The 26,672-nt window shown below is 39.3% G+C and overlaps 1 long non-coding RNA gene across 1 annotated transcript; it reads left to right on the forward strand.

The window, feature by feature from the left end:
* Positions 1-23,832: 23,832 nt before the first annotated feature.
* Positions 23,833-26,293, forward strand: LOC137039597 (uncharacterized). Its single transcript, XR_010897715.1, has 3 exons — positions 23,833-24,129; positions 24,241-24,520; positions 24,671-26,293. It is a non-coding gene; the product is annotated as an uncharacterized lncRNA (long non-coding RNA).
* Positions 26,294-26,672: the final 379 nt, after the last annotated feature.

Raw genomic sequence — 26,672 nt, forward strand, 5'->3', positions numbered from 1 at the left:
CATATGTGACCAAGGATATTAAAGAAGTTATTAATTTAAGGAAATTAGCTTTTAAGAATAAGGATAGCAGGGCACTTAAACAAACAGAAAGAGAGTTAAAAACTAAATTAAAGGAAACAAAAGAAGTTCATAAGAGGCGTTTGGAGGAAGCCTTTAAGACTAGTAATACTAAAAAGGTTTGGGATATTATGAAATCAATGACTGGATTGGTCTCCTCAAACAAATTAATTGTAACTGATAATGAACTTTGCTTTGGGAATGAATTGAACAGCTTTTTTTTTTTTACCAGATTTGAAGATAAATATGACAATAGTGAGGACATAAGAGATACAATTCCAGCATTATTGGACAGAATTGTTATTGAGGTTGAGGAAGTTAGAAAAATGTTTTTGTCTATTAATACAAAAAAAGCAGTTGGTCCAGATGGATGTAGTGCAGGTCTGCTAAAGAATTTTGCACATGAGTTGGCTCCGGTGTGGCAACCAGTATTTCAAACCTCAGTAGACACACTTACTGTGCCTGTGATATGGAAAACTGCTTGCATAAAACCATTACCTAAAATTTCTTGTCCAAGAGAACATAAAGATTACAGACCAATAGCCCTTACCTCAGTGATTGGAAAATGTCTAGAAAGAATATTGCTCCAGCATTTAGTTCTGATGGTTAAAGATAAATTAGATCCCTGGCAATTTGCCTATAAGAAAGGCTGTAGTACTGAAGATGCAGTGGCTGCTTTAGTGCATATCATCTCTAAACATTTAGATAAACCCAAAACAACCGTAAGAACTGTATTTATGGATTTTTCATCTGCCTTCAACACTATACAGGTTGACATACTGGTGTCAAAACTTGTACAGTTGAGTGTAAATCCATACCTAATTCACTGGTATATATCTTTTCTCACTAACAGAGTTCAAAGAGTTAAAGTAAATAAAACAATGTCATCTGCTATCACAACTAATGTCGGAGTACCACAAGGCTGTGTAAGTTCAGCCGTACTTTTTACCTTGTATACAGATGACTGTCGTACGGACATGTTAAATCAGTATTTGTTAAAGTATTCTGATGATACTGTTTTAATATCTGTGTTGAATAACTGTGACAGTCCTGATTTTCATCAACAGGGTGTGACTAAACTGATAGAGTGGTGCGAGAATAATGCTCTTGTCATTAATACGAGTAAAACGGAGGAGATTATATTTTGTCCAACATCTGACACTCAATTAATGCCTGTTTTTATCCATAATGAAGAAATCAGACAGGTTAAAGGATATAAGTATTTAGGAGTTATGATTGATGAGATGTTATCCTGGAAAGATCATATTGACTCTCTCTGTAAAAGAACAAAGCAGAGAATTTATTTTCTTCGTCGTCTTAGGTCATTTGGAGTAAGAAAACAGATTCTTCTGCTGTTCTTTAGGTCTGTCATAATGAGTATATTGCAATACTGCAACTCTATCTGGTATAGGAGTCTGTCAGTTAAGTCAAAAACAAAGTTGTTTAATCAGATACAAATCTGTTCAAAAATTGTAGGTCAGCCCCTTGAGAAGCTTTATGATTCAGCTTATTATAAAAACTTGTTAAGGCTGGCTAATAATATGGTTTCTGACCCTAAGCATGTCCTACATACAGAATTTGAATTGTTACCATCAAATCGGAGATATAGAGTCCCAAGATTTAACAAAGTGAGGCTGAAACACTCTTTTGTGTATCAGGCTAGCTTAGAGTTGAATAAATCACTAAGGTAGAAATTCACAGTATGGAGAAGGTGGATTAAGTGTATGTCGATGTTTAATGTATGTGGGTTGCTGTAAACATAGATACTGTTGTGCAAGAAAAATTTCAGACTTGTCTGACAATAAAGTGTGTATCATCATCATCATCATCACATTTCAAGTAGCAGGACAGCACGACCTCATGCATAAAAAAAACATCACATATGTCATAACCTATTCAAATATTTACTTTATTTTTATATATATATATATATATATATATATATATATATATATATATATATATATATATATATATATATATATATATATATATATATATATATATATTGTACTGTGTGTATTTGTTTACATGAGTATGTAGATTTGAGATTGTTTGCAGCGAATACTTGCCACACAGACTTGACAGATGTGTATTTATAAAGCTTGAAATAGCTGCTTTTAAATGAAGTAATTTATATCAACAACGTCTTGGTTACGTATGGTAACCCTCTTTCCCTGAAGGAGGAAACAAAGACGTACGTCTGACGTCACCGACGAATTGGGATCACTTCTGGGAGCACCTATCAACTTCGAGATTAAAGAGAACAGGCCAATGGCCAATGGTCAAATAAGATATTGAACACTTTAAATTTAAAACAGCTTATTATGTAGGTAGCCAATGTGCCCGACTTGATGCAAACGTGTGTTTTTTGTGATTAAAATACATAAAATATTACCAAAACATCTTCCTGTGTGCAGAAATTTGTTTATGTAGCCGTGACAACAAAACGTGTGCATGCACGCCTGTGTTAAGAGCGCTTGCTCCGTGCGTGCCGCGCGCCAACCCGCAAGCCTTGCACTTCTGAAAGTCTGAGGAGCCACTCGTGTTGCTACCATAGATATTCATAATAAATAATATACTTATATATTAATTACATAATATATTTTATTATGTATATCTATGGTTGCTACTACTCTCCGGCGCCGGCATCTTTGTTTTGGGTCTGACGAATCGATGCGCATATTTTGCGTCGACGTATTTTTTGCATTGTCTCAGCCCTATCGTGAAGTATGGAATGTACTGGCCAGAACGAACTTTGTTTTTGTTTTTGCAGAGTATGCTCCAAGCTTAAATGTGCCCTAGAATGAAAAATTGAATTAACCTTGCCATGGTGAAATAATAAGAGTTCCGTACTTACTAATTTTTTACAACTAACAATCGCATACATTTCATTCAAAAGAAAATGTGGTCATAAGCACAGTCTTGCACAATGTTTCCCAGTACCTCAACTCAGCACGGTCAAAAAGTTTGTTTGAACTTCCCTATGCGCACCTGTAACTCATCATCATCTTACTTAAACATACTCAAAAATACTTGTGTCACAAACAAAAATTACACTTAGATATAATGGCTCCTACAACTCTTATAAAAAAACTATTGATAATGACTTAATTTGTCGTCTTTACTTACCTTAAACAAGTTCAAGCTTCAAGTTTCACTTTTTTTATCCTTAGAAAGGAAATTTAGTGTGCAGCAGGATATTTAGAAAACAAAAACAGGATAAGAGCACCACCACCACTATAAAAAAAATGTACTATAAAAAATGAAATAAAATAACATTTCATAAGATATTATCTAAGTGAATTCAGATTCCTAATAGCCACAGGAATAAAAGAATCCCTGGCACGTCTGGTTCTTAACATAGGTAGCCTAAAACGGCGACCTGAGGGGAGCAAATTAAATTACCCAAGAAGTGGGTGATCAGAACAATTTAAAATGTGGTAAGCCTTACCCCGTACCCGGTTATCATATACATGTTGCAGCTGTGGTAGCTGTACCCCAACCACCTTAGAGGCAACATTTACCAACCTAGCTAGTGTAGCATGGCAGCTCGATTGTAATGACTACGCCACCCCGTATTAATGGGGAAAACCTTCGAAATAAAGCACGCAAGTGCGTTCCACCAAGACAGGCAAGAGGCATGGGTTCCATACAAAATATAATTTCTTTCTTTCTAAGAAAGTTGGCCACATCTTAACCGATAGTGACGCATTAACCAGTCACATGATCTCACTACACTAGCTTTTGCTTATTGGTCATTGAAAGGCCACTGTACCATACCACAATACAAAATGTCAAAACTGACTGGATAAAACACTGGTAAAACAAAGTCATCAGAGTTCAACACACTAAATGATTTCATCTTCCTCAAGACGAAAAGTCTCTGTTGAGCCCTTTTACAAGCAGCAACTGTGTTGCTCTCAAAAGATAATTTGCTGTCAATGATGGTTCCTAAATATTTATATTCGTCTACTGTCTCAACATTCATGTTCAATCAATCAATCAATCAACTTTATTTATATAGCGCTTTTACAATCACGATTGTGTCAAAGCAGCTTCACAGTGTCAAACAGGGTAATATTGCGACAAAATTAGATTTGGCTGTACAGCCGTACTGGAGAAAACAGTGATGTTATCAGCTTATTTTAATTTATCATATAGCGACAATGTTGGCAGATCAGTATTATAGTTTATAGAATTAAATAAGACCTAATTCATATATTTTATTTGTATAATAAGTTGAATAACTTTAATCATATTTTTAGTGTCCCCAACTGAGCAAGCCAAGCCAAAGGCGACAGTGGCAAGGAACCAAAACTCCATCGGGGCATGATGGAGAAAAATAAACCTTGGGAGAAACCAGACTCAGTCGGGGTGCCAGTTCTCCTCTGGCCTATTAACACACCGTGTAAGATTATTATTCTGGCAACCTTACAGGTCGGAAATCATATTAGATCGGATTATTCAAAATTTTCAGGGTATCACGGAAGAGACAGATTTATTTAGGATGGGGCGTCAATTACACAAGAGTATGAATACATGAAAGATCGGAATTATTGCGCCGAAGACGGGTTTTGAGCATGTCGTGCCAGTGAGGCAAATTCGGAGGAGACACCATTTGACACGGCTCAGCAGACACTCCAGGATGCGTTGGTCATGTCCAGGCAGGTCCACCATCCGATCCGGACAGGGCCCAGATCCGGGATAAACCTCGGGATAAACAGAGAGACTAACATTAGCGTAGATGTCACTCTTTTTATGATGTAACTAGTACATCAGGTGTTATGGGAAGTGTTCCCGGTTCCGGCTGACCTAGTTAATGCAGCCTAACAATCAGTCAATTGATCTGAATAATGAAAGTTAAAAATGTTCTATGTGTATGCCATAGTAAAGAGATGTGTTTTTAGTCTAGATTTAAACTGACAGAGTGTGTCTGCTTCCCGAACAATGCTAGGAAGACTATTCCACAATTTAGGAGCTAAATAGGAAAATAATTGACCGCCTGCAGTTGATTTAGATATTCTAGGTATTATCAACTGGCCAGAGTTTTGAGACCGCAATCGACGTGATGGGGTATAATGCGTTAAGAGCTCGCTTAAGTACCGGGGAGCTAAACTATTTAGTGCTTTGTAAGTAATAAGCAAGATTTTAAAATGTATGCGATGTTTAATAGGGAGCCAGTGCAGTGTTGACAGAACTGGACTAATATGATCATACTTCCTGGTTCTAGTAAGAACTCTAGCTGCTGCATTTTGGACTAGCTGGAGTTTGTTTATTAAGCGAGCAGGGCAACCACCCAGTAGAGCATTACAATAATCTAGCCTTGAGCTCATGAACGCATGTACTAACTGTTCAGCATTTTGCATTGAAAGCATGTGCCGTAATTTAGATATATTTTTAAGATGATAGAATGCGGTTTTACAGATGCTAGAAACGTGGCTTTCAAATGAAAGATTGGTATCAAAGAGCACACCCAGGTTCCTCACTGACGACGAGGGCTTGACAGAGCACTCATCAAGTGTTAGACAGTATTCTCGGTTACTACTTGTGGAGCTTTTCTGTCCAATAATTAAAAATTCAGTTTTATCTGAATTAAGTTGCAGAAAATTACTATTCATCCAATTTTTTATATCAGCTATGCATTCTGTTAATCTTGTGAATTGGTAGGTTTCATCCGGGCGTGAGGAAATATAGAGCTGAGTATCGTCAGCATAACAATGAAAACTAACGCCATGTTTCCTAATGATATCTCCCAGTGGTAGCATATACAGGGTGAAAAGCAACGGTCCTAACACTGAGCCTTGCGGTACCCCATACTGAACTTGTGATCGGTGTGACATCTCTTCATTTACTGCTACAAACTGATAACGGTCAGATAAGTACGATTTAAACCATGCCAAAGCAGTTCCACTAACGCCAACATAATTTTCGATTCTATTCAGAAGAATATTGTGATCGATAGTATCAAATGCAGCGCTAAGATCGAGTAACACTAATAGAGAGATACAACCACGATCAGATGATAAGAGTAAATCATTTGTAACTCTAATTAGAGCAGTCTCAGTGCTATGATACGGTCTAAATCCTGACTGGAAATCCTCACATATACCATTTCTTTCTAAAAAAGAACATAATTGTGAAGACACGGCCTTTTCTAGTATTTTTGATAGAAACGGTAGATTCGAGATTGGCCTGTAATTGACTAATTCTTTAGGATCAAGTTGTGTTTTTTTAATAAGTGGTTTAATTATAGCCAACTTAAAAGTTTTCGGTACATATCCTAATGTCAAAGATGAATTAATGATATTAAGCAGAGGCTCTATGACCTCTGGAAGTATCTCTTTTAATAGCCTAGTCGGTATAGGGTCAAGCATACATGTTGTTGATTTTGATGATTTTACAAGTTTAGCCAGTTCTTCTCCTCCTATAGCAGTGAATGAGTGTAATTTTTCCTCAGTGACCCTGCAGTGCTCTGTCTGAAGTGATACTGTAATAGACGGCTGCATGGTTATAATTTTATTCCTAATATTATCAATCTTACTAGTAAAGAAGTTCATAAAGTCATTACTGCTGTGTTGTTTACAAACATCAGAAGCTGAAGCTTTATTTTTTGATAATTTAGCCACTGTATCGAATAAATACTTAGGGTTGTGTTTGTTTTCTTCTAAAAGAGATGAGAAATAAGCAGATCTAGCAGTTTTTATGGCCTTTCTGTATGCAATCATGCTCTCTTTCCACAAATTGCGAAAAACCTCTAGTTTTGTTTTCTTCCAGCTGCGCTCCATTTTTCTGGCTGCTGTTTTAAGGGCCCGAGTGTGCTCGTTGTACCACGGCGTTGGATTATTTGCTTTAATCTTCTTTCAGCGCCGGGGAGCAACTATGTCTAAAGTGCTAGTAAGGAGAGAGTCAATAGTTTCGGTTGCAGCATCAAGTTCATCTTGGCTATCTGTAATGCTGAGGAGATGGAACTGATGAGGAAGATTATGTACAAAGCAATCTTTAGTCGCAGCGGTTATCGTCCTACCATATTTGAAGCGAGGGGATGGCTTTGCAGCCTTAGGTAAATTAAGTATACATGATATTAGGTAATGATCTGAGATGTCATCGCTCTGCTGCAGAATTTTAACAGTATCAACATTTATTCCATGTGACATTATTAGATCTAAAGTATGATTAAGGCGATGAGTGGGTCCCGATACGTGTTGTCTAACTCCAATAGAGTTTAGAATGTCTCTAAATGCCAATCCCAATGCGTCTTTTTCATTGTCTACGTGGATATTAAAATCCCCAACAATTAGTACTTTATCTACAGCTAATACTAACTCCGATACAAAACCAGCAAATTCTTTGATAAAGTCTGTATTGTGCCCTGGTGGCCTGTATACAGTAGCCAACACAAATGTCAGAAGGCATTTATCATTTACACTACACAGTGTTACATAAAGCACCAAAACTTCAAAGGAATTATATTTGAAACTAGACTTCTGAGTAATACTGAAAATATTATTATAAATTACAGCCACACCTCCCCCTTTACCTTTCAGACGTGGCTCATGTTTGTAACAATAATCTCGGGGGGTGCACTCATTTAAAGTAATGTAATCATCAGGTTTTCGCAAGTTTTCTGTCAAACACAGCACATCTAAGTTATGATCTATAATCATATCATTGACAACAAGCGTTTTTGGCGAAAGGGATCGAATATTCAGCAACCCAAGCTTTATCAATTGTTCATCCGTATTATATCTGTTGTTTATTTGTTGGACATCAATTAAATTTTTACTGTTGAATGGTTTTGATGGTTTTTTGTATTTACTAATTCGGGGAACAGACACAGTCTCTATGTGATAATATCTAGGTGAAAGAGTCTCTATGTGCTGGGATTTAGCTGACTTTGGTGACGTGAGACAGCTAGCAGACGGTTGGTTTAGCCAGTTTGTCTGCTTCCTGACCTGGGCCCCAGTGAGTCAAGGTTTAGCTCTAAGACTATGTGCCAAATTACTAGAGAGAAGAGCAGCACCAGCCCAGGAGGGATGAATGCCGTCCATCTTCAACAGGTCAGGTCTGCCCCAAAAACTTTTCCAATTGTCTATGAACCCTATGTTATTTTGCAGACACCACTTAGACAACCAGCCATTGAGTGATGATAATCTGCTAACTATTTCATCACTCCTTTTCGCGGGGAGAGGTCCAGAGAAATATACGGCTTTTGACATCGTACTTGCGAGATTACACACCTCTTTAATGTTAATTTTGGTGATCTCCGACTGGCGAAGTCGAACATCATTAGTGCCAACGTGAATAATAATCTTAGAGAATTTACGATTAGCTTTAGCCAGCACTTTTAAATTTGCTTTGATGTCAGGCGCTCTGGCTCCCGGTAAACATGTGACTATGGTGGCTGGTGTCTCTATTTTCACATTCCGTGTAATAGAATCGCCAATAACTAGGGCACTTTCAACAGGATCCTCAGTGGGTGCGTCACTGAGTGGGGAGAACCTGTTTGATGTTCTAATCGGAACGGAAGAGCGGTTTTTTGATCCGCGACTATGCTTTCTCATCGTCACCCAGCCCTGCTGCGCGGGCTCAGCCGGAACCAAACAATGAGTGTTCACTAAGCTAGTCGCATCCAAAGCAGTATCTAAAGCTGTTACATTCTCACTACTCTCACATAAAGCTTGGATGCGTGTCTCTAAATCTGAAATCTTCTCCGTCAGCCTGATTAATTCCTTACATTTATCACATGTGAAGCCCTGTTCGCCAACGGAGATAGATATGCTAAACATGTAGCATGCAGTGCAAGTGACAATGACAGGAGAAGAAGACATGGCTTACCGTATTTGTTGATGAATCCAAAACTTACCACAGTTGTCTGATGGAGTCTTTTTAATAATCCAACTCACCACAGTTGTCTATAGAACTCAGAAAACAGGAGACCTGGATGCTGGGATGGAAAGCTACCAGGCTAGCGAAAAGCTAACGTGTGGTGGTGATTTAGATTAAAAGCTAGTAATGTCAAATTTAAATTGATAGGCTATATTAAACACTATATGGTGATGAGTAAGTTATATTTAGCAGTGTAAATTACAAAGAAAATATATCAAATAGAGATTCAAACACAGCTATACAGAGCTACAAACACTGTGGTGGCAGCAGCAGCAGGCAGACAGACAGGAGCAATCGATCAGGAACAATCAATCAGCCAGGAGCAATCAGCCAGGAGCCTCAATGGCACCTTGTTCTGAATAACAGTTTCTGAACCATTGTGCTGTGATCTACGAAAATCAATAATCATGTCCTTTGTGTTGGAAACGTTAATAGACAGATAGAAGTTGTCACACCACGCAATAAAATCATCAACTACAGGGCAATGCCCATCCTCATCATTCTTCAAAAGGCTCACTATAACAGTATCATCTGCAAATTTCACACAGTGCCTATTCTCATACTTGCTCTTACAGTCATTCGTATATAAAATAAAAAGCAAAGGTGAAAGAACACAGCCCTGCGGAGAGCCTGTGGAGGTAAGGGCTTTTGAAGATAAAACACCATTTACCCTAACACACTGCGACCTGTTCGACTGAAAATCCAGTCTCCAGCCAATTAAATTGGAATTCACATTAAAAAGAGACTGAAGTTTCTCAGCCAAAAAAAAAGGGCTGAATAGTATTAAATGCTAAAGAGAAGTCGATAAAGAGGAGCCTAGCATTAATTTTTGAGGATTCCAGATGTTGATAAAGGAAATTTAACAATGTAAGTATTGCATCCTCAACACCTCTGCTAGGCCTATAAGCAAACTGGAGAGGGTCTAACTGCTCCTCTACCTGCTTCAGTAACTCCTGTTTTATCAACTTCTCAAAAGTCTTCATCACCAATGAGGTGAGAGCTACAGGGCGAAAGTCATTTAAGACCTTAGGGTTCTTACACTTAGCTACAGGAATAATTGTAGAATGTTTCCAAAAACTGTTTAATTCATTTGCTAGCTGCTCATCAGACTCAAAACCATTTAATGACACAGTACTAGTGCCTTTGTGTAGACCTGTCATTAGCTTCATTCCATTCCACACAGATCTGAGATCGGACTCACTGAATTTAGATTCAATTTTTCTTTTATACTGAAGTTTAGCCTTTACTATTTCAGCTCACACAACCTTCTTAATTGCAGCATATGCACTTTTGTCACCACTATTAAAACCCGTCTTCTTTTCTCTTAACAGATGTTTCAGTTCTTTAGATATCCAGGGCTTATTATTAGGATAGGAAACAACTGTCTTAGTTGGGATCACACTGTCCACACAGAAAGAGATTTAACTGCATACTGCATCAGTCAGATCATCAATGTTGTTGGATGAGTCTTGAAAAACAGACCAATCGGTACAGTCAAAACAGCCCTGTAGGGCCAAAGCGCTCTCCTCGTTCCACACCTGTACCCCACGTACCTGCACTTTGTCTCTATGTAGCACAGGTCTGTATGTGGGGAAAAGATGCACCACATTATGGTCAGATAATCCTATAGGAGGACCTGCAACAGACTTGTAGGCTCCCTTGATAGAGCCATAGCAGAGATCCAATAGTCTGTTCCCCAGAATGGGACAGGTGACTGTGTGAAACAGCTCAGTGACTTTTTACAGTTGACATGATTAAAATCACCAAGAAAGAAGCATGGTGCATCAGGAGAAATAGATTGGAGTTTTTTAGCTACTGAAAAAATGACATCAGAAGCGGATTTTATATGTGCTCTTGGGTGGATGTACACTACTGTCAAAAATATATGGGGAAATTCCCTAGGCAGATAGAATGGTCTAACAGACACCGACAACAGCTTGATGTCCGGTAAACAAATCCGTTCACGCACAGTGGCGCCATTGCACCACTTTGGATTAATGTACAGGCAAACACCTCCGCCGTGACGCTTCCCCGTCGTCTCTGGGTCACGGTCCAAGCGGATCGGGACCCCAAAACCATCAATGTTCACGGTAGAATCCAGGTCAGTGTCAGACAGCCACGTCTCAGTGAAAGCCATCACGCAAGAGTCTCTGAACTCGCGCAGAGAGGCCAAACACGTTTGCAGTTCTTCAGTCTTATTCCTTAAGGACTGGACATTAGCCAGCAGTATCGTTGGTAGGGAGAGACGTTACTTTCCTATTAGTTTTCTTAGCCGTTGCCGCACTTCGCCCCGTTTCCCTCTTTTCCTGATTTGTTTACCAGGTGTAACCGGACGGCTAAAACTTTGTAACAGAGCATTGTCACTTACTAAAAGGTCCAAACAATCAAACTCCCCGCGACTTAATAGCCGAGTTGCGTCTAGGTCCACCACATAGTTGCTTGATTTGAATCCCAGGAGAAGGTCCCTTGTGTATTGGATCCTGTCGGGCTTCACAAACAAACCCCGAGCGATGTTCAGCACGATTGTCAAAAGTAGGAAGAGAAATATCTCCATTGTTAGGCCCGATAAGCACATCTAAAACACCCGTACACAAACTGAAGTAATAATAAATAAATTAATTAAAATGCTACGGACAGTAAACAAACACAGACACCTGCTACCTGGTCGCCTGCAATTGAGCCGCGCCTGCAATTAAACCGTCTTTGACTCGTTTCCTTCCGAAGAAGAAGTCCGTGACGTGTATGCTCTCTTTACGCCCATTTATCGATGCATTTTCAATCATATTTCCCAGTCAACTATATGTCGATATAAGTCGATGACTTTTCAACAACAGGTCGTTTCCTGCTCAACTCTAAATCAATGACTTTTCAACAAATTGACAATCGCCAAATAAGCCAAATATCAATGCATAATCAATCATAAAGATAACTATATATCAATGTTGTTCCAATGTTGTTGCCATCAACATTAATAACTTCAGGTTTCATCGATATAGTAATGTTGATTCAACATTTATTTTGCATTGAAATTTCAATAACCACAATAACGATGATTCAGACGGAAAAACAATATTGATTCAATGCTAGCTTGCTGTCTGGGTTGTTCGGCCCATTTCAAGAAAGCTCAGCGTCTTAAACTGAAGAAAGTGGCAATTACAACTGTATTCCTGCAAGCAGTAAGTAGCGATTTATCCACTTATTGAATGTATAAACAATTTCTGATTAAATTGAAAGTTTCTTAGAGCGACCGCATTGTCTAGATAACGCAAGATGCTAGTACAGTAACAATAGGAAACACCAAGTACCATACCAAACTAAATAGTGTGTCTAATGACAAACTGGGTAATATTATTTTGTATTACAAAATACAACCGTAGATACTTTGCTTAGATCGTTCACTCGATCCTTCTAGCAAACGTCAGCTTTTCCACTATATAAGTTAAGACGATAGTCATTTGACAAGGCTATTCATTTTGTAAAAATATAAGTTATATATTTATATTTTTGAGAACTGAAGTTTGGTGTTTCCTATGATGTTTTCACCTATTTGTATTTCAGATTAGGCTACATCACAGTCACTGCGTAATGTTAGCCTACATGGTGACTAACATTATATAAACATGCAATATCGTTGACGAAAAAAGACAAGTCTAAAATGTAGGCTGAATGACACTTTAAACATCTCAAATGGAGATAAGTTTCATAGAAATTATTAAATAATTTTATCAATTTATCAATTTCTGCATTTTATCAATCTCCATTTGAGATGTTTTGCTTAAAGTCTCATTCAGTCGGTCTGTGTTCTGTCAAGACAGTCAGGACTCACAAGCTGAACTGCTTTGAGCTGTGAGCTGCTGAGATAAGCCAATCAGAGCAGAGCTCCACATTAATATTCATGACCCTTCCAAATAAGGCAAAAACAGAGCATTACATCCTAGGGACAATTTATAGGGTTGTAAATGGGCCTGTAAAACTGTATCTGGACATTTTTTGCCCTTAAATAAGCCACACACCTTCTATTTAGATATCAGAGAACAATTTAACATATTGTTTCGTAGGGCACCTTTAATAAAGATGGAGAAGAGAATGCGAGTGTGTGCTCAGACTCTGGCGTCCTCTGTACTTTTTGAGTTTTGGGCCTGAACTTCGGCAGTTGGTGATGATGTTGGATGAGAACAAAAGGTCTGCAACGGCCTGCAAGAGAGCTCTCAAAACATTATAAGCACCCGTCTGGCGATCTGTCACAGGTAATATCCACTTTTGACTGACTGGCTGAATTTGGCAAGCATACCACTCTGTATTACAGATGATGCTGAGGTGCATCCTGACCCCATTTTACTTTTTATTTCCTGTCCCCCCTTCCTCTTGAAAAAAAGTTCTCTCTAAACACTATATTTCCAGATAATGACACGTTCCACCATTTTCTAAATGTATATTTAACACGTGACAGGAAGCATCTCAGAGACGTATTGCAGATGAAAAAAATGCTCACAAAATACACCCAGATGAAAACATGCTCATAAAATAGATTGTCTTCAGGGTGTATGGTATCAGGGGTTGGATGCTTTGATATTAACTGCAATGTTTTATTAATTATTCTTTGTCTTAATTCAAGTTTTTTTCTGAAACTCATAATTCAGCCAAAAAACATTCCCCACTCAGTCACAAGTGGTTACAGCAAACCTGACTTCCTGTGCTAGATGTGGTTGAACTTTAGTGCTGGAGATCTTCGCTGTCTGGAGGGACACGGTTTCATATTCAAGTGTTATAGTTTACAACTACAACATGATGATCGTTCAGCTTTATCTCTGTGAGTATCTTGGACAGCTTTTCATGTGCTTTATTCATGTAACTTTATTTCATGTACAGATCCAGTCAAATGTTTGGACACTGCATTAGAATAATTTCTCTTGATTAAAACTTAAAAATAGCTGCATTATAATAATAAAGATAAAGAATTAAAATGTGTGTACAGTTGTTTTTACTGGCAGCATTTAAAAGGATACTTCTAAATGTTTGCGATTCTTTGATTTTTATCTTGTAGATCTGCTCATCTGGTGTCAAGCAGCAGAGATTTTAACAGATCAACTAACAGATTTGGGGCAAAATGTGACCATAAGCTGTGATCTTGATAAAAACGAGGTTTACTGGTTTTTACTGCAACTTCCAGGTTCTTTGGTTCGGATTTTGCGCTCTTTCTCAAACCCAGATCCAGTTTACTACAATGAAACATTCAAGCACAAATATTCAGTGACTTTTAAGGGCTCTAAACATCATCTGTTCATAAAAAATGTCTCTATTGATGAGTTAGGAGTTTATTACTGTATGAGCACAAAGACAGAATCACAATTCAGCAATGGCATCAGACTACACATCGTTGGTGAGTACACTTTTAGTCATATTGTTCAGTACGGCGATTATTTAGACACATTATAGCTTAAAGGGTTAGTTCACCCAAAAATGAAATTGATGTCATTAACTCCTCACCCTAATGTCGTTCCACACCCGTAAGACCTCCGTTCATCTTCAGAACGCAGTTTAAGATATTTTATATTTAGTCCGAGAGTGTATCAAAATGTATGCACACTTTACTGTCCATGTCCAGAAAGGGAAAAAAAACATCATCAAAGTAGTCCATATGTGACATCAGTCGGTTAATCTCTTGAAGCATCGAAAATACATTTTAGTCCAAAAATAACAAAAACTACGACTTTATTCAACATTGTCTTCTTTGCTTGTTTGTGTTCAAACCTCAAATAAAGATTCAAATGGTTATGAATCAGTGAATCAATCAATGATTCGGATCACCAGTGTCACGTGATTTCAGCAGTTTGGCACGCGATCTGAATCATTGATCGATTCACTGATTCATAACCGTTTGAATCTTTATTTGAGGTTATGCTAAATAAAGTCGTAGTTTTTGTTATTTTTGGACCAAAATGTATTTTCGATGCTTCAAGAGATTCTAATTAACTGATGTCCCATATTGACTACTTTGATGATGTTTTTATTCCTTTTCTGGACATGGACAGTAAAGTGTGCATACACTTAGATAAGCTCTCGGACTAAATATAAAATATCTTAAACTGTGTCTGAAGATGAACGGAGGTCTTACAGGTGTGGAACGATATTAGGGTGAGGAGTTAATGACATACATTTCATTTTTGGGTGAACTAACCCTTTAAAACTTTTTATTTTTTAATTTTTTTACAGAGCCAACTCCACTAACCGAGTGCCAGAATCAGACCGTCGTTCAGAATCAGACGATGGTGAGGTATATTCAGCCGAATCAGATGCCATGGCAGACTCTTACCCTCATATCTGCTCTGTTCAATGCTGTTTTGGTCATTGTGGTCATAGGTGAGTTTTTATCAATGTAAGTAAAATTAAATACAGAGACCAATGCTGATAAAACGATAATTATTTACGTGAATGGCAATCGTTTTAAATTTAAAAGTGTAATTGAAACAATGGATATTGATTTTGAGATTTGCTAAAGATTACTTTTAACATAATTTTTTGTGTTTTTAAAGATTAATGTTGAGAGTTTGATGATGGCAAAGGTAATCTAAAATTGAATAAAAATAGAGGAAATAAGCATGCAGATATGTTACAATATAATATGGTTCAAAAAACAATATGTAAGGGATCAAGGGGTCATGTTTGGCTAAAGAGATGTGTCTTTAATCTGGACTTAAACTGGGAGAGTGATAGCTTAGAAATCTAGACGCACCCTAGCGGCAGCAAATCTATTCTTCCACGAGTGTCGTCTAGCAACTCTCAATACCCTTCTGAGCTGTAAACACTAAGCTCTGGTCGGGCCAATCACATCGTGTATAGAGTCGGTGGCCGAGTTGCGCTTGTTAGCTTCAAATAAAAACAGAAACTGGCAAACGGCGGTCTTTCAAGTCAGCTTTGACCGCGACTCTGGAAGACTTGGAGTTAAGCTTGGGTCAACAAGCTTTGCTTCACCTTCATTGCTCTGGTTGGTGTAGCGCTATCCTATCGCGTGCAGAGGGAGTTTGAAAGACAACCGTTTATCCCGCCCCTCGGATTGAGCTGTCAATGGAGAGTTTCCAGACCAAACATCTTGATGTGGGTCTTGCTTGTCAGGCTAGGAGAGTGAGTCTAAGCCCCGAACATTATCAGGAAGGCTATTCCAGAGTTTAGGAGCCAAATGTGAAAAGCTCTCCCTCGCTCTCCCTCATTTAGAGGACTTAAGCCGCGTTTCCACCGCGGGAACTTTCCCCAGGAACTAGGGACTCTGGGGTGGTATTCGGTGTGTTTCAACTGCAGGAACCAGTCTAAATGAAGTTCCAGGTAAATATTCCCCCCTCAAAACGGCCCTGCTTGCGAGAAAGGTAGTACTTTGAAAAGAGGTACCTTGCAAGAGGTAGTGCTTTTTCAAAGATAAGGAAATTTCGGGGGTGCGACTTGGGCACTGAACATGCTGATTGGTTGAGCTCATGCAGCATTTTATTTCAACCAAAAAGTATGTTGAGATGCGTGCAGTTTGCCATTCAAATCAAATGGCTTTATGTTTATTTACTGAGGACGAAATTCAGTTGGCTCTGGAAAGTCGTCCGATGATTTTGGCATACAGCTCATGAAAACCCAAAATTCCAAAATCTAAAAATATTAGCATATTTCATCCGACCAATAAAATAAAAGAGTTTTTAATTAAACAGAAGTCAACCTTCAAATAATTATGTTCAGTTATGCACTCAATACTTGGTCGGGAATCCTTTTGCAGAAATGACTGCTTCAGTGCGGCGTGGCATGGAGGCGATCAGCCTGTGGCACTGCTGAGGTGTTATGGAGGCTCAGGATGCTTCGATAGCGGCCTTAAGCTCATCCAGAGTGTTGGGTCTCGCGTCTCTCAACTTTCTGTTCACAATATCCCACAGATTCTCTATGGGGTTCAGGTCAGGAGAGTTGGCAGGCCAATTGAGCACAGTAATACCATGGTCAGTAAACCATTTACCAGTGGTTTTGGCACTGTGAGCAGGTGCCAGGTCGTGCTGAGAAACCAAATCTTCATCTCCATAAAGCTTTTCAGCAGATGGAAGCATGAAGTGCTCTAAAATCTCCTGATAGCGAGCTGCATTGACCTTGTCCTTGATAAAACACAGTGGACCAACACCAGCAGCTGACATGGCACCCCAGACCATCACTGACTGTGGGTACTTGACACTGGACTTCAGGCATTTTGGCATTTCCTTCTCCCCAGTCTTCCTCCAGACTCTGGCACCTTGATTTCCGAATGACATGCAAAATTAGCTTTCATCCGAAAAAAGTACTTTGGACCACTGAGCAACAGTCCAGTGCTGCTTCTCTGTAGCCCAAAAGTGTCTTGACCTGGGGAATGCGGCACCTGTAGCCCATTTCCTGCACACGCCTGTGCACGGTGGCTCTGGATGTTTCTACTCCAGACTCAGTCCACTGCTTCCAAGTAATTGTCTTGTTTTGGGAACAAATAACTCAAAACTAAGAGAGTTTTTGCTTAAAATAAGACAAATAATCAGCCAATGGGGTAAGAAAAATAATCTTAATTCAAAAAGAAAACAAGAATAATTTTCTTACCCCATTGGCATATTGTTTGGCTTAATTTTGAGCTATTTTTTTCCCAAAACAAGACAATAATTTTTTACATGTCTATTAAATGTTTCTTAATGTAAGAATTTTTAGATATTTAGACTTGAAACAAGACAAAAATACTAAATAAGCATGCTTTTTTTTTTGCAGTGCAGACTTTACTAACATGGAAGTTCACCATTCTTCCTCCCCTTCTCGTTCCGTGAACTGGAGTTAACTTTACTTTTAGTTTAACTTAACACATTTTTTTTTTACTGTTCCTGTGGTGTTGAGCGACTACGATTTCTGTTAATCCCATAATTTTATATTATTGATTTAAAGTGAATAAATTGTAATGAAAAATAAGTAAAGTAAATTAGCTAAAGTAAATCATAAGTGGAAGTGCATCTGTCAGTTCATTGAATGTTCAAAATATTATGTTAAAAATATACATTGGTGGTATATCCATGAGCATACATCAGCAATTAGCCTACACATGTTTAGGGGAATAGGGCATTATTAATATACCATGTAAGGTGCTATGTGCTAGAAATGGGTAAACCACTATCTGCCCTTCTGCCCGTGGGGTGGGGCACCGCCGCGCCAGGCAGTGTCCCACATTGTCCCTCAGAAACATACCCTTTGTCCCCCCTTGGGCTTATTAGCAGGTGGTCACCCTAACTGAGGTGCCTTGATACAGCACTCTGAGAACAGCCTATTCGTTCAGAAATTTCTTTCTGTGGCCTTCTGGACAGCAGTCAGGTCGGCAGTCTTACCCATGATTGCGGTTTTGAGTAATGAACCAGGCTGGGAGTTTTTAAAAGCCTCAGGAATCTTTTGCAGGTGTTCAGAGTTAATTAGTTTATTCAGATGATTAGGTTAATAGCTCGTTTAGAGAACCTTTTCATGATATGCTAATTTTTTGAGACAGGAATTTAGGGTTTTCATGAGCTGTATGCCAAAATCATCAGTATTAAAAAAATAAAAGACCTGAAATATTTCAGTTGGTGTGCAATGAATCTAAAATATATGAAAGTTTAATTTTTATCATTACATTATGGAAAATAATGAACTTTATCACAATATACAAATTTTTTGAGAAGGACCTGTACAGTCTGGAGTTGAAACTGGAAGATATACCTGTTCTCCTGTCGGAATGTCCTTATTATCAATGCTACCGTGTGGCAATTTCGTGTGGGAAACGCACAGTAGTTCCAGGCAGGTCTTCCAGATTACAGTATGTAATTGTATTTCAAATGTCTTTACAGCCGACAACAGCAAAAGAACCAAAACCCACAGCCACACCGACCAAGCAAATAAATATAGTAAACAAAAGGATAAAAATGACAAATCATTTCCATGTTTTTCCCACAAAAATAAATACATTAGTTCGTCAGCCAATCAGATTCAAGCATTCAACAGCACCATAGTATAAACAATTTTATTCCAGACCTTCAAGTTAATCAGAATCGAGTATTCAGTCAGACAGACCATGCAGATAAAAAAATATATCACTTATATCAGCTAATATTAAAAATACAGTGTATGGGTTCCATCTGTGAAAACATAAACATAATGCTGTATTTAATTTAACAAACGTACATTATTTTATTTATTTTATTCTCAGGACTTTTGAAGGCTTGTGCTGTCAGAAGGTCTGCAGAACAACAACGTCATAATACTGATGTACAGCAGACACAAAATTTACAACAGCATCAAGACCCAAATCAATCACAGGTACGTCATGTGATCCATCCATCCATCTATCCATCCATCCATCCATCCATTAATCCATCACTCTTTTTATCATTGTTCTTTCAGTATACTGTGGTGGACACTTCCATGCAGAGTACAAATATTCATCCCGGTCCAGTGTCTAAAATTGTCTATGGTCCAGTGTCTATGTTAAATTACAGCTGCCAAAGTAATAAACACAAACAAACCACTCGTACTTACTTAGTAGCAGTAGATCAAGCACAGGACAGATAACTGAAACGCTGGTTGTCCAAGTGCACATAATGATGTGTGTTTGTGGTTTGGTTTGCTTGGTGTTGCACAAAGATGAGTCTTCTGCACTTTAACCCGGTGAAGAGTTTTTCCTCTTTGTCTTCTGCAATGTTAACATTTGTATCAGAGTTCTTAATGAGTGTGTGATGTTTTATGATAAACCAAGTATTGGATATTTCACAGCTGCTGAAAGGCATAAATATTTCTGTTAATGCAAATGTGATGTGTTTAACTATGTTTCTTATTTCAGCTGATGCTAATGTGCCATATTCAACTATGTTTCTTATTAAATTATTAATGTAATCCACTAATTTCTGTAGTCAGCTTCACACTTAGGTGTGATAATTTTGTGGAGATGGGGACAGCCACAAATTCCTAGATCTAAAGTAAGCAGAGCTGGAATTGTAGCAGACATGAATGGTAAATGGACTGCATTTATGTGAAGTTAATAAACGTAATTTCGGGAGGAGTACGCCCATCTAATCTTTCAATTAATACCAAGGTATAAAACCAGCAGCTTACCTCTTCCCCTTTTTGGTTCCTGAAGCATCCCTCCTCCTCCCCTGCTCCTCCTTTTGTACACCACATTGGTGGTGGTTGAGGAGAGATCCCTGACACGAGTGTAAAGCGCTTTGGGTGTACAGTAGTACATATGAAAGCGCTATATAAATGACTCATTCATTCATTCAATTTCCCTGTTATAGGGGGGCAATCGGAGCTCGGGTAGAATATCCTCTCCGAGCCCCTCTATAGCAGACAGCAAGCCAAATCTGTTTACCACTTTCACTAAGATTATATGGGCACACAAACTCGTGAAATAGTGCTTTCAACAAAAAAGCACTTTACATTTTGCCTCACATTCACCCGTTCATACCCAGACGGCGATGTCAGCCATGTAAGGCACCATCCAGCTCGTCGGGAGCAGCTGGGGTTAGGTGTGTTGCTCATAGACACCTCAACAGGTGGAACCAGAGATGGAACCACACACCTTCCGGTTTGTAGACAACCCCACTGAGCCACTGCCGCCCACAACGAAGCACAGACAAATACAACAACACCAAAAACAACACTAAGAACATTTGCCTGCACTAGAATCTGCTACCAACTAAGAATATTTAGTGCCCAAGCCCTGAAAGGGCACAGAGTCCTATTGTTCGAAAAGGAAACTTAAATGTGTTTTTTCTATTGTTAGTGCAACAATCTTAATGTAATTTAAATCAAGCAATGAATTTACAAGATATGAGACAGTTTCTGTGTGACCTCGTTTGTCTTTTTTTGGTCTCTCCTCATAGGCAATTCATTTAGTCTCCTCCAAATCGGTCAACATGAAACAAAGATATGGAAGATTTTAATGCGACGGATATTGGATCAAACGGTCTTGCCATGGTTAGAGACTAAAAAAGGATTTTTAAATTATTATTAAATTATTATTCATATTTTAAAATTAAATGAAGATTGTATGTTCAATTATTGAACCTGGATGAGTTTAAAATGAATTTACTATTTTTCAGATCAATATATTTATTTTATTTACAATATATCCTCCAAATCTCAATTGTTCAGTGCAGTCCCTTCACTGAACACATGATGGCACTGTTGTTTCTAGGTTTGAAACACTCCTCTAAAAATATTTGCACTCCATAAGAAATATCTTAATCTGGGTTTGAATAAAAAAATAAATGTATAGGTTCATTTGTAGGGAATTGACAATATTGTTTAGCATAATTAGTTAAATAATTGTGTTAATTCAAACATAAAAAGATCTTTAGATAAATACTAAAGTCAACTTGGTCAATATTACTAATTTTCTAAATGACATTTGAGTTACAAATTTTATTACCTGACATCTGGGATTTCATGTACTCATTCAGACAGCAGTCTTTTTTTTTTTATATAGAGGAGTGTGTTTTTTCTATACATAGGCTTTACAGAAGGTCATGTGCTGTGTTAGCAAAAATCGAATATGACGCATATGTCTTTAAAATAATTATTTACGGATATAATTCAAATCTTCTTTATAGTCTTTTTTTTACAAATGCTTAAACGCAACATCCCAAAAATGAAGACCTAACGTTCCAAACCATAGATATAGTATAATGTCTCTACTTCTGCAACAATGTCAGCTCAAAAGTATTGAAACAAATATTTAAAAAAATATTTAAAAAAGCTGATAAACATTTTTAAATTACTGATCATTAGAGTTCAATTACATGGACATACACAATAAAAGGCACTCTTTGGACTGGTTTTGTTCAAAGCAACACAGAACAACACAGAGGAGCAGAAAGAAAGAAAGAAAGAAAGAAAGAAAGAAAGAAAGAAAGAAAGAAAGAAAGAAAGAAAGAAAGAAAGAAAGAAAGAAAGAAAGAAAATGTGTGGATTAGGAAGAAGACTAGATGGTCGAGGGAGAGGACTAGTTGGACCAGGGAGAGGAGGACTAGTTGGACCAGGGAGAGGAGGACTAGTTGACCCAGGGAGGGCCGGCGTTTGCTATAGGCGAGCTGGGCGGTTGCCTAGGGCGACAATTGTGTTAGGGGCGCGAGGCGAGCGCGCTCTTGTGCCGCCCATTACTTCCCATTAAGCATAGAATCGGAACAAGCGAAATACAACATAATGTTTATTAAACATGATCATCATAGGGCGCCCCCTCAGCCACACGTTTATTTACTTATCAACCTGATTATTAGATTGAATTGATGGTGATTATTGATTATTAGTTCAGGCGTTAGGTCAGGAAAGTGCTCATCTTGCGCGTTCATCAAAAATGAGGCTTCTAAACCACGCGGGTGCACAGGGACGGAAAAAGAGAAAAAAAGAAAGGAAGAAAATTGAAAGAAAGCCCAGTATAGAGGTTTGTCTTCTTATCTCAGCCAATAAGTTGTTAAACAAAATAAAATTACTTAGTATCAATCTTATCAACTAATATTTATATTATTAATATTGTCACTAAGCTATCACTTGCTAGTTTTCTACATAATTACTATACGTATTGCAAACATAACTTCACTGACAATAATCTACAATAACCTACATGGATGTCATTTAAATATCAAAAGTCCAGTTCGTTATGAATATGGATAATGTATGCATGTTATTTATGAAAAGTACAAACGCTTTCTACGTGCGCGTCGGAAGGAAATAAATACGGCCTTTTGGTTTTTTTTTTTTTTTTTTTTTTTTTACTGTAGCAGCCTAACGATAGATGCCATATTATTTACATTAAACACAAATATGCTGTGTTCACCTAATTCTTTATAGTGGCTGTAGTGTAGTGGTAAGACACATGGCATAAAGATTAGATGCAGATTGATCAGAGGTTCGATCCTGCCTTTTGCCACACTCGCTCCATTCCCTTTTCCCATCACATATCAAATTGGAAAGGCATATATTTTTAATAAAAAGTGAGAAAATGTTTGAAAAGTGGAAATTAAGCGTCGAACGTGTTTAATAATAAGTGCTTCTCGGTTAGGGGTAGGCCTAGGAAAACAGACGTGCTGAATTAGAGACGATAAAAGTGAGTGGGGAGGGGAGGGGTGGGGGGCGCAAAACTCCATCTTGCCTAGGGCAACCAAAGAGCTAGAGCCGGCCCTGGACCCAGGGAGAGGACTAGTTGGACCAGGGAGAGGAGGACCAGTTGACCCAGGGAGAGGAGGACCAGTTGACCCAGGGAGAGGAGGACCAGTTGACTCAGGGAGAGGACTAGTTGGACCAGGGAGAGGAGGACCAGTTGACCCAGGGAGAGGAGGACCAGTTGACCCAGGGAGAGGAGGACCAGTTGTCTCAGGGAGAGGAGGACCAGTTGACCCAGGGAGAGGAGGACCAGTTGACCCAGGGAGAGGAGGACCAGTTGACCCAGGGAGAGGAGGACTAGTTGACCCAGGGAGAGGAGGACCAGTTGACCCAGGGAGCGGATGACCAGTTGACCCAGGGAGCGGATGACCAGTTGACCCAGGGAGAGGAGGACTAGTTGACCCAGGGAGAGGAGGACCAGTTGACCCAGGGAGAGGAGGACCAGTTGACCCAGGGAGAGGAGGATCAGTTGACCCACGGAGAGGAGGACCAGTTGACCCAGGGAGAGGAGGACCAGTTGACCCAGGGAGAGGAGGACCAGTTGACCCAGGGAGAGGAGGACCAGTTGTCTCAGGGAGAGGAGGACCAGTTGACCCAGGGAGAGGAGGACCAGTTGACCCAGGGAGAGGAGGACTAGTTGACCCAGGGAGAGGAGGACTAGTTGGACCAGGGAGAGGAGGACTAGTTGGACCAGGGAGAGGAGGACTAGTTGACCCAGGGAGAGGACTAGTTGGACCAGGGAGAGGAGGACTAGTTGACCCAGGGAGAGGAGGACTAGTTGACCCAGGGAGAGGAATTACTGGTTGACCCAGGGAGAGGAGGACTAGTTGGACCAGGAAAAGGGAGAGGTAGGGGGAGAGGAGTAAGAATGTGGAGAGTAAGACTTGCTTTCAAGTATGAAATAAGAGCCACCATCATAGACCATGTGATAAACCATGGACTATCATTGAGAGAGGCTGATGAAAGAGTCCATCCTAATCTCAGACGGGCAACTGTGGCTCCCATTATCCAGATATTTCAACAAACCAACAGGTAAGTCATGCATTTCATGAGGGCTCAATGGAGTTGCTATACTGTATTACAGTAACTGCTGGCCACCAGGAGTTACAAATACAGATGTGTTGTATTTTTGTTCTTGTAAAGGACACAACGACTTCCTCACTCTGGGGAAGAAGAAAGCTTCTCAGTGAAGGCCAAGAACATGTCATTGTAGGATGGATCATTGCTGACAATGCAATAAAACAGAGAAATCCAGACCAGAATTGTAGAGGACAACCTGGTATTCCAGAATGTGGAAAGCATCAGCCTGGCTACCATTGCTCGGACTCTGACCAAACACAGAATTTGGATGAAACAGCTGTACACAGTTCCCTTTGAGAGAAACCGTGATCGGGTCAAGGAACTCCGGCACCAATACGTCCAGGTATTATGTCTATACACCATGTCTGATTTGACAGTGACTATTCCACACTACTTTTTTACTATTCTCTATAGCTACTCTTAGCTATAGCTAAGTAAACATAACCACATAGTGGAAAGCATTTATGTAAAAAAAAAATCATTTTTCTTTCAGAGAATTGAGTTGAAGGCTAATCAGACACTGCATGAATTCGTTTATGTAGACAAGGCAGGGTTTAACCTGGCAAAAACATGTAGAAGAGGAAGAAATGTAATTGGGAAAAGTGCCGGGTCAGAGAGGAGCAAACATTACAATGTGTGCTGCAATCTCAAGTGCTGGTTTGGTCCTGCAGAAAAGCCAGATTGGTCCCTACAACACAGAGTGCCTTCTACAGAGAAAGACGGTTCACTTCGATCCTGCCTAGACCCACAGAAACTAAATGCGAGCCTGAAGAGGTGTCCCCACAAAATTCCAACTGAGGAAAAACTAAACCCAAAAGTTGCAAACGCAAAAGTGTTCAGCAAACTAGACGCAAAAGCTGGATTCTGGTCAATACATCTTAATGAAGAGTAACAAATTCTAACTACGTTCCTCACTCCTTTTGGCAGATACTGCTGGAGACGTTTACCATTCGGTCTCAGTGTGTCCCAATACCTTTTCCAAGCCAAAATGGACCAAATTCTTGAAGGTCTTCATGGTGTAATCAGCATAGCAGATGACGTTGCAGTATGTGGAGTTGACGAAGAGGATCACGACAGGAATCTGATAAGCCTAATGGAAAGAGCTGTGGAAGCAGGCCTGGTGTGTTTAACAGTGACAAGTGTGTCATCAAACAGCAAAGCATATCTTTCTTCGGCAACCTGTACACAGACAAAGGCATCAGACCAGATCCAGCCAAAATCCATTATATACAAAAAATGCCAACACCACAAAGCAAAGATGACCTGCATCGATTCATGGCCTGTCGCCTGTCACCCTACATACCAAAGTTTGCGGATAAAGCCCACAACCTGAGAGGTTTGCTAAAAAGTGACTCACAGTGGACATGGGACACTTATTATCAGAAATGCTTTGATGACCTTAAGACAACATTGACTGTTGATGCCTGCTTACGGTACTACAACCTAGCAATCACCCTCACACTGGAGGTAGATGCATCAAAGACAACATTAAAAGAGAAATGCTTGCTATTGTGTATGGTATGCAGCGATACCACACATACCTGTACAGCAAATCATTCATTGTAGTGACCGACCACAAACCTCCTGTCACCATATGCACAAAACCTCTGCATTCTGCTCCCCTCAGGCTACAACACATGCTGATCAAAACACAGGGATACAACTACAGCATCGTGTATCGTCCTGGAAGCCAAATAATTCTAGCCGACACTTTCAGCCACCTGCCAATCCCTGAAAACAATGAAGACATTGAACTTGATGAACGCATTGATGGGCTGGATAAAGAATTTTAAGACCCTGAGCATCATACTGTTGCAATCGTAAACTTCTCCCCAAACAAGCAGGAGATTCTCAAAAATGAGACCGCAAAAGACCCCAAGCTCATTGCTCTAAAATAAATCATCCATCAGGGAGGGCCAGACAGGATTCAAGACCTGCCAAAAGATCTACACAGCTATTTGCCTTTCCGAGATGAACTGGCCATAGAAGCAGGAGTTGTATTTAAGGACAGACAAGTTCTTATACCAGAATGCATGACCAGTGACATCCTGAATCAACTCCATGCAGCCCACCAAGGAATCGAAAAAACACGCAGGTTGGCTCGAGAAAGTGTATATTGGACTAAGATAAATCAACACATTCTCACACCCAACTCGTCACATATGGACGCTTGACCCGGACCCCTTGTCGTCACTTTTCAATGAACTGGGTGTACCTTTATCGTCAATTTTCGATGTGCAGGGTAGTCCGATAGACTTCTATAGAACTCTGAAGCATGGTCAAGTGCCTTCCGCGTCACAAAAGGTACCCCAAGGCGTCATGTTTTGGCGTCAATTAAACGAGTCGTCCTTTGTAGGACACACAAGCAGGAAGTATTACGTTGCTATGCCAACAAGTTCAGCCTCGTTGTGCTCTCACGCCAGTTAACGTTATATGAATGAAACATTTTTATAACTTGAAAATGACTATGAAATGTTTCTTGTCTTGACAGCAAT

The sequence above is a fragment of the Pseudorasbora parva genome, chromosome 14, assembly GCF_024679245.1.
Source record: "Pseudorasbora parva isolate DD20220531a chromosome 14, ASM2467924v1, whole genome shotgun sequence".
NCBI lineage: Eukaryota > Metazoa > Chordata > Actinopteri > Cypriniformes > Gobionidae > Pseudorasbora > Pseudorasbora parva.